Source organism: Emydura macquarii, unplaced genomic scaffold (genome assembly GCF_026122565.2).
Source record: "Emydura macquarii macquarii isolate MOO-44397 ecotype Brisbane River unplaced genomic scaffold, CSIRO-AGI_Emac_v2 contig_2948, whole genome shotgun sequence".
In the NCBI taxonomy this organism is placed as follows: domain Eukaryota; kingdom Metazoa; phylum Chordata; order Testudines; family Chelidae; genus Emydura; species Emydura macquarii.
Window position 1 is genome coordinate 5,853,219 of NW_027133085.1, and position 9,797 is coordinate 5,863,015.

The 9,797-nt window shown below is 41.9% G+C and overlaps 1 long non-coding RNA gene across 1 annotated transcript; it reads right to left on the reverse strand.

Annotated features, from left to right (window-relative positions):
- Positions 1-1,180: 1,180 nt before the first annotated feature.
- LOC137167621 (uncharacterized) lies at positions 1,181-9,499 on the reverse strand. Its single transcript, XR_010924143.1, has 5 exons — positions 9,364-9,499; positions 8,967-9,074; positions 6,542-6,673; positions 3,818-3,847; positions 1,181-2,427 (listed from the first exon to the last, which is right to left on the reverse strand). It is a non-coding gene; the product is annotated as an uncharacterized lncRNA (long non-coding RNA).
- Between the last annotated feature and the right edge of the window lie 298 nt (positions 9,500-9,797).

Sequence of the window (9,797 nt, forward strand, 5' to 3'; positions counted from 1 at the left end):
CCATTTTTCAGTGTTGCCACACCCTCCTCTTCCATTCTGATGGAAGAGCAGCTAAGTCAAACCTGCAGCCCCGAGCAGCTGCCCAGAAATGTGCTGCCCCAATCCACCTATAGATAGAGCAGCCTCTGGGTAGGGCCTCACCTCCTCTGCAGCCACCTCAGCACTTCAGGGATGCATAACAGGAATGTGGTCCTGCTCTCTGACTGCGATTGTGATAGGCTTTGCAAGGTGATGGAGATGGGTTCCTTGCATCTCTGCCCCATCACAATCACATACATGCTAGTAATAACTGCACAACGGCAACGTTTTTCAGGCAAAATTCCAAGAAACAAATGGTGACATTTATACAGTGCCAATAATTCCATTTTGCCTCCCTAAATGTGTCTTTTTTACATGGGATAAATCAGATAATTAGTAAAACAGGTATTAAATATGAACTAAAGAAATATAACTTGAGACAGATAATTACAATGCAGCATGAGAAAACTGAGATCTAACTGGAACATTGTTTTCAGCTGGGAAATCTCACAAAGTCTGGGGTTGCCAACTGACATGATTTTATTGTGCATTTTATGATATTTGTTGTTTTTGTTAAAGCCCCAGCTCCTGAAGCCATGTGAGTATATGACAATCTCAGCTTTAATTTAAAAAAACAAAACAAAACCCTGAGTTTCTAGCCCTCATGATTGCAAGTGAAGCTTGAAAACATGCACTCAATGAGCTAAAAAGCAGGAGTCAAATAATAAGCACCCAACAGATAATTCAACTGTTTATTATTTTTAAACTCATGATTTTACAGCCAATCTAATGATTTGAGGGCTGACACATGATTTTTGAATGTGTGGGTAGTCAATATTATGGACCTGATCCAACCCCTACTGAAATCAATAGGAAAGTCTCTCATTTATTCCAGAGACAATTGGCTCAGGTCTGTTAAGGGTGTGGAAATCAGATCTGGAATCTTTTTATACCAATCATGGGAAATGTGGTATATACTAGAGATTTGGTGGATGGGGGGTAAATCACGGCTTTCAAAATAAGAACAATTCATGTATATTTTGTACCCATTTATTGGGTTATTTCGTTGTTCTAATGACTGAAGTAATTAGGGGGTTGGTGTTGCTTCAGTCCTCAACACTGTGCTATCCTGAAGCAGAAGGAATAGGAAATGGAGTCGCACAGTACCTTTTTATGAAGCATGCAGGTAGTATTGGCTGTCATTTGTGAATTAAATAGAAGTGGCTTTTGTTATAACTTTTGTTCTTGCTCTATTATTTCACTTTGTTTTATTTAAGAGAAAAAGGAATTGAATCTATTTTTAATAGAATTATCATGATTCATTTTTGGCTGCTATACTTCTGTTAAGATTTCTCAGTTTTAAAAATAAAAAAACTTATACTTCACTTTGGGGGAGATCATCAGTGGCTGTAAACTGTCATAGCTCCACTGACTTCAATATAGCTCTGATAATTTATACCATCTGAGGATCTGCCCCTGTGTGTCTCAATTCATGCACTGTCTTAAAGTGAAATCCCATCCTCACTGAAGTCACTGGGAGTTTTGCCATTGATTTCAACAGAGCCAAGATATCACCCTCTTGTTACAATGCCTGCTGCCTTTCACTCAATGGGTGACTGCATTTTTGGAGGGGTGTGTTTTGTGTGTGAAATATTTCCTATGTGTCTCATTAGCAATTTCAGATATTCCTTTGAGAGGTTCTAGATCAGAGCCTGATCCAAAACCCATTCATTTCAATGGAAAGATGCCCATCAGTTTCACCAAGGTATGGATCAGACCTTAAAAGCAACAGTAGTGATCTGAAATCCACATGTACCTCCACTTTACAGGCCCCTGGGTGCTTCTGGTCTCAAGAGTGAGACTCCAGTTACTTCAGTGGCGTTACCCTTGTGCAGTGCATATCAGAATCAAACCTATGCTGCTGTCATTATCTATTCTTGTAAATCGCTGATGTCAGAAATGCTCAATCCGAGGCTAATGTTACCAAAAACATTAAAGCTTCCTGCATTATTATTTTTCTTCCTTGCCCTTGTCCCATATTTTGGCCTTGTCAAGATAAGCAGTCTAGTTCCAATATAGGTAATGACAAGCTCAGATGTTACATAGTTATGTGTGTCGAATTATTTCATGAATGGCAAGGAGAGAACACTTTGGTTATGAATTTCATATAGGAGGAGATGGAAAGGCATTCTTTGAACAGCACACTTCTTTGTAAGTAAAGTAAATTTTACATCTTAGGTATGAAAATATTTGTGCCTGTGTGCACACAGCCATAAATGATTCAGTTGCAGAAAGTGCCTTGTTTCAGCAGAGCCTCCTCCCAGTATGTTGCTCAGAAGCTGCAGCCATGGCATTTTCTGATTAGTGCAAATCCACACAGGTGCTGCATTCAAACTGACTGCCTAGATCCTGCAGGAAGGAGAGGGCAGAATTTGTTTCATTAGGAACAGAACTGCTCCTACAGATCAGTGAGACGTTCTCTCCGAACCACAGAACAAAAACATTTCAGAGAGAGTGTGGATGTTGTCTAGCAATACCAACCCTGAAAATGCTACAGCAGTGGTTCCCAACCTGTGGCCCAGGGGCCAAAAGTGGCCTGTGGGGTTCTTTCAAAGTGGCCCGTCGCTCCCCTCCTGCTGGCTGCAGAATGGAGCTGATGCCTAAGGACCCAGACGGAGTGCACGGGGCTACAGGACGCACACAGTTTCCCTGCTGCAGCCAGGGGGGATGGGAGATCAGCTAAGAGGCAACCTCCTCCCTGAACTCCTTCCATCTAGCTGCAGTGGGTGCAGGGGCTGCTGACGGAGCAGACAGGACCCACCATGTTTGAGGATGGGCAGGACTCTTAAAAAAAATCAGTCCCTTCCACTTTGGCCTGCACTTACCAGGCCACCCACCATGACTTCGCTGCCAGGCCATGTGCTTCAGTGTGTAGTGACAATCACTCATCTACACTAGTGCTTTGTCTGTGAGTGTGAGACATACTGTGAGTGATTTGTAGGTGTAAAATAGTGAATGTAAAAATGAGCAGAGTAGCATCAAAACGTTTACTTTAAATAGGTAGTGATTTGTAGTCCTTAAAAATGTATTGATGTATACACCATAATGAGTTGATAGACTGGAGGCCCTTCAGGGTTGTAAAAATATTTGTGGCTGTGAGCCAAAAAGTTTGGGAACCACTGTGCTACAGCATCCTTGTAGGAGAGGTGACTACCTGTGGGTCCAATCAGGTAGGAATCCAGGAAATAAATTGTTCCATGCAAAAAGTGGGCCACATTTTTCTTCTACAGGTTCTCTTTTTCAAATGTTATTTTGAAGTATTTTCTGTTGTGTTTGATAGTTTCTCTGGTAGCTGAACACTTCACACTCATTAACGGCTTTGTCTACCTCACTCCTCTGCAGACAGGGAGTATCTAGAATGCCATTTGGTAGATGAGAAAACTGTGGCACATGTTTGGCCTGATCCTGCAAGATTCTGACTAGCTTCTGAAAGCCATTGAATACTCTTCATTCCACTGTCATCAACAGGTGTTGAGTGTACTCAGCCCCTCCCAGGATCAGGTTCTAACTGACTCACCGAGAGGCACAAAGTGGGTCTATGGCAGATTTGGAAGGGACCTGACATGTTTGGAGTACCAGTTCAGTGCCATATTTAAAAGGCCATCCTTTCTGTTTGCTCACACCTGCATAGAAGGAAGAACCTCTGGCCCTGATCTACCAAAGCACTCAAATCACATGCATGAATAGAGAGTATGCCTACAAGTTTATGCCTCATCCTAGCACTTCAATTGATATTTACCTTTTTTATCTCTTCTTTTCCTAATGGTTCCTAAAGAGAAAGGGAGAACATTACTGTAGAGGTGACTGACCCTGCCTTTCTGGATGAGTAGTGGGGGATCTGTTCCTGGAGGGTCCTCTTTGTGCTCAGCCCAGAAGGGCTAGGACTGAGATTACACGTAAACTGGTAAATGCAGATTTGAGGTTCCCACATGTGCACCAATTACAACAGGCTATTTCATTACAGCCAACCACTGGGGCAGAAGGTGTGATTCAGTTGGAGGGTGACATTTTTTCCTTTGACAAGGGCAAGAATCCCATTGATTCCACTAGGAATTTGGCTCAGGCCCTTAATGAAGCCTGGTATTTGCCCATCTGCACCTAGCTAATCCACATGTAAAATATTCTGTGCAACGGGATAGGCCCAACCTTAACCCATCCTGAGGATACTGTCTCTTTAAGGATTGCTTTTTTTTTAAACTGGTATTTAGTATTCTCTGCTCTGATCAATTGTAGCCTCAAAGGGGCTATGCTTGTGGCCTTTTCTACTGCTGATTTGCTTAACCTCCATCTTTGTTCTAGCATAAATGTTAACAGCATTTCCTTCGCCCTAGTCCCTCGTAAACCATACCTGGCCTGTGGGAGTTTCAATATTTCATTTAAAAAAGATCCTCCTCTTCTGATATCTCAGTAGAACTGTCCTTTGCCAGACTTGCTGAGTTGGCACTAAACAGATTAGTACGCCCACATTTGGCTTGCTCAAATTACAGAATGTTTACGCTAACAATTTGGAGGAAATGACACCAGTGGTCTCCATGAGGTAAAGTGCCAACACAACAGATTAAAAAAGCTGCAAGAATTGGAAATATAGTTCTCAATAAAAGCAAAAGCCTTACACACTAGGTTAATAAAAAGAAGCCATTCAGAGCTTAAAGTAAATTCTAGGTGTGGGACCTATCTGCTAATCCAAGGCTGTGCTAAAGCTATAAATTCAGCTTCATCCATTTACTAAAGATCTAGAGAGCCCAGCCATTCCACTGTATTGAAACATTCCCTCAAAATGGCATTTAATTGTAGATAAAGAAGAGTCAGTCTTTTCATTAAATCTCCATTAGATCCTGATCCCACAAACACTTACAGGTGCTTAACTTGATTCATGTGAGTAGCCACATACAAGAGCCAAGAAAGAGGAGGCCAAAACCAAACAGTACATGTTCCCTTTAAGAAGGCCTCCAAACCAACCCCAGGCAGCATCCTCATTCACCTATTGTTCTAGGAGGCAGGTTGGCTTTCTCCCTTTCCTTTAGGCTTCAGGTCAGGGAAGGAGCAGCTTTTCCAAGCCACAAGGCCCTTATCTCAGGGTATTTCTATGCAGCTGGCTCAAGCCCGTGGGGCTAAAAATTGCTGTGCAGATGTTAAGGCTTAAGCCTGAGCTCTGGGACCCTCCTCCCTCATAAGATCCCAGAGCTCAGACTCCAGCCTGAGCCTAAATATCTACCGTGCAATTTTTCACCCATGAAGCCCAAGCCCCGGTCATGGGGTTTTGATCCCTCTGTAGACCTACCCTTAGAGAACAGCCAAACACACTCAGAAAACAAACTCTAGTGCCCTGGAACTTGGGCTGCAATCCATACCAACCAGCCTGGCCCCAGCACATCTTTCTAATCCAGGTGTTTTGGCTAGGAGTTCCAGAAGTCCCTTAAAGGGCTTCCTCCCTCTTCCCTCTCCCCCCAGTGAAAGCCCCCATGGGCTACTCATGGGTCAAGGTAAGCATGTGCAGAAGTGTTTGCAAGCTCACGGCCTTAGATTCTACCCATATGTGTCTTTAGAGTCTGATCCTGGAGGGAGCAGAGAGCAGGATTTTCAAAGGAGCCTAACAGAGTTAGTTGTCCGATTCTAAGAACAGCCATACTGGGTCAGACCCATGGCTCATCTACCCCAGTATCCTGCTTTCTGAAAGAGGCTGGTGCCAGATGCTTCAGAGGGAAATCAACAGAACTTGACAATTATCGACTGATCTACCCGCTATCATCCAGTCCCAGTTTCTGGCAGTCACAGGTTTAGGGACGCCCAGAGCACATGGTTGCATCCGTGACCATCTTGGCTAACGATCACTTATTCTCTTGAAATTCAGTTAGTTGGGCATCAGTTACAATGAATCTGCCCAGCAAATCTGTAAAGTGCCTAGGCTTCCTTTGCACATAATCTGACAACAGAAACAGCAGACAAATATGTAAACAAACATCTTTTAAAATTTCACATGGAAGCCACAGCGATCACTTTATCAATTCCCTCTAAATCACATACTCTAAAGCGGTTTCTACATTTCAGCTTTATTTCTAATTATGGCCTGAACCAAAGCCCACCAAAGTCAGTAGGACAATCAGCCCATAAACCTTGAGGGCCAGATTCTGTGAGTCAACTTGCTAAAGGTGATGGCTTAGTGGCGGGTTGCCAGATTTTTTAAAGTCTACATGCCTGAAATAGGTCTTAAAACCAGCCCAAAACTGTTGGGGGGCAGGGTTAGAGCACGGGATGGTATGGAGAAGAGGTTAGAGATCAGTGTGTGGTATGGTGGCAGGTGTAGTTGGTCACAGTCATGCTGGGTGTGGCATGGTCAAATTAAAGAGAAGTGGCCTATAGAGTTAAGCAGAAAAACCCACAGACCACAACTGGGTTAAAAACCAACCACTCTTTTTGTGGACTCTTTAAAAAAAAAAAAAAGTAGTCACATGTTTTTAGCTACCTTGGCAAACTCCATCTGAGATAGGTTTACACTGTTGCATCTCCAATTCTGCTCCAAGGGCTGAAACAGCACCTGCTTACATTCGAACAGCCCAGAAGGACAAACCTTTTTATTGAAACAGTTTTCCAAAGTCTGAAAAAAAAATTGAAAACTTTGTAAAAATACTTGAAATATCAGTGTTTCCTGCATAAAACAAGTGGCATTTTTTTTACTTATTCTAGTCTAGATAGGCAGCAAAAAGCTTCAGTCAGGTTGGGTCTGGGCCTCTCAGGGCTTCTAGTTCTCTTATGGGCTTGTATTAGTTTTCAAAACTATCTCATTGCCACTTCCCTGTAATGCAGTCTGCTGAAACAATGGGGATTAAATGCCTCAGCTGAGTATTATATAGGAGAAAGAAAGATACATTAGAAAGGGAAATCTCTGAAGGAAAACCACCAAGAATAGTTCTCAATCATAACAGCACATACTATGAAGCTTTAATGATTACTAACAAGGTCTAACCCAGACGCAGGGAGTAGTCTCTTTAAACTCTTGTATTCTCATTGAGAAATTCTAGTTAGTATCAAAGAAACATTGGTGTCATTTCTAAAAGCTAGAAGAGAAGCCTGATAGGAAAGGTTCAGTCAATTAAAGTGAAGTCTTTATCCATCATAAAGACATTGTATGAGACAAGAGTTCCCCTTTGCACATCAGCAGGCCATGACAAGTGATTCATAATAAGAAACTGAAATAAAAACACAGGGCTAAATCTCTGGTGTATTGAAGCCGTTATGAATTTTATGGGATGAATTTGCCCCATAAAGTTTAATTCAGAAAAAAATCAACTCCTACTATAATTCAAAGTGATAGTTTATACTAGATAACTTCCTACTCTGCAGCCAAACGTAATTGCATAAATAAAACAGCTTGGGAAAGCCACATAATACAAAACACAGTTTAGATTATAAAAACGTGGAAAGTCTGCATATTGACAAGAGTTTATCCAAAGTGTATGTGACATTCCCCTAGCGCAATCTGGATTGGTGAATAGCTGAGTCACCCCAATCCCCCACTCCTGGAACCCACTTTACCCTGGTCCACTGTGAGAACTGCAATTCCTAGGCTATTCACACACAGCCTCCAGCAAGCAGCTCCTAACCAAGAGGATCCCACTCTTTGGATTATACAATAGAATGACCCCAGCCAATATTCTCACTCTCAGATGCAATCCTAGGAACATCCATCTCATAATGTTCAGGGCTGCCCACTGAACAATGTAAGCTCATATATATTCATCAATTTATGAGAGAAATTGATATGCACCAGCCTTGTTATTCCCAGTGAAGTGTCCCACACACTTCAAACCAAATGCAGTGCTTTAGATAAAACAAACAAATGTATTATCTACAGAAAGATTTTAAGTGATTGTAAGTCAAAGGTTAGCTAGTCAGATTTAGTGATGAGAAAATAAAGGCAAAATGCATTCTAAACTAAGTTTAACACTTTCAGCAACCTTACAAACTTTGGTGTTTCTCCCCACAGGCTAGCTGGTTTCCTTCCAACCAGGCTCTCCCCTTTGGTCATCACTTCAGTTGCTTGGTGGTGTTTATAGATGGAGGCGAAAGAGAGAGAGCATGATGAAGGTCTCCCCATTTTTAAAATGTTCCTTCTCTCCTGTGGGGTACCCCCTGCCCAGGGTCAGGTGATAATCAAGGTCCTTACATGGACTCATTCCTATCCGAGTCAGCGAGCATTACTTCCTCATGATTGCAAGCTGCCCCAGGGAAGGAAGGGGCCAGTGACTCAGTCCAGAGGATCCCCTGTTGATGCTCAGGCCAGTCCTTTGTTCCTGGAATGCTGAGCTGGGTTTGTTTTATACATGCCTTAAATGAGGTATGAACTGCCCCTCTGCTCCTGGAGAGTTTTGCCTGGATATGTTTCAAGCCATGAGGACACCTCTTCGGGAATATTACATTGTGAAACCTCATAACAATACACACGACATTACAACAAACATGTTACTATAACAATAATGGTCAGTACCTCCTGAACATTCTAAAGACATCTAATGTGACATACATTAGACAATATACCATTACACTATAATGGTGACTAGGGAGGAGGGGGGCCGGGTGTCTCAGTAGAACAGTCTGAAAAATGAAAAAAGTGGTTAAGCCAAAACTACATAAAAAGAACCAATTCCAAACTATATATCCCATTTAAAAGTAATACAAAAAATACATTCATTCCCTATGGAGTGTTATGTTCTGCCTATGTTATGTTTACAGCATATGCACAGAGAAGTTAGATAAGAACACAAAATACTCTTGCTGGAAGGTTGCAACATAACCTAATTTACTGCTTGGAATTCAGAACAATAATACCCAAGATCCTGAAACAGAGACACAAATCAAGCTACTCCCTGAAACAGAGAATCACAACTCACCTCATCTTGCTGCAGGCTGGTTCTCTGCAGACTGACTGTTGCACACTAAACCCAGATTGCACACTTCCCTCAGGTGTCCTTAGCTTGCAAGCACAGCTAGGCAATCCCCTGAAATATAAAGTGATCACCTACAATTTTAACAGTTTTCAGTACACTGGTTGGGAATATGGAAATTCTTATAGCTTTCCATGATGTTGTCATAGAAGTGCATCATGAATGTGATAAAACTTTCAATCTTATGCAAATATTTAAAAGCCAAAAGAAATAGGTCCTCAAAATATATCATTTTACATTAAGAAAAAAATATAGGATTCTCATTCTTTGTGAGGGTTTGCTTTGCAGCATTGGATCTATCAAGAGGAGAAACACCCTATTAATGTGAAAGTAGATGCCATACTCCATTGGTGTAGAAGGCACTCATACTTCAGTGAAGGCCTATTTTCCCCATTCATTATAGTATCTGTATTTATTTGAGGGGAGTGGATGTATCAAAGCTATTAATATTGAAAAAACACATCTGTGGAAATTACTATAATGGGGCTGATCAGACAGGAACAAAACCTGCCGAGGAAGGAGTTAACACTTTGCCCAGAGCAGCCAAAACCCTGAACTAGATGTCATCAATCTACATATTAGGCTTAATGAAACAGTAGGAGTTCCTTGGGGGGAATGGAAAAGCCCAAGTGGTTTGCAAGCACCTGATTTCTTAGAGGATGGGGAATATAAATCAGCTGTGCTCTTAACAGGCCTGATTCTCTACTGCCTTGAATCTAATATAGTCTTCTACAGCTGTGCTGAGTGGGTATCAAATGTGATCTTTCTGAGTTAGTA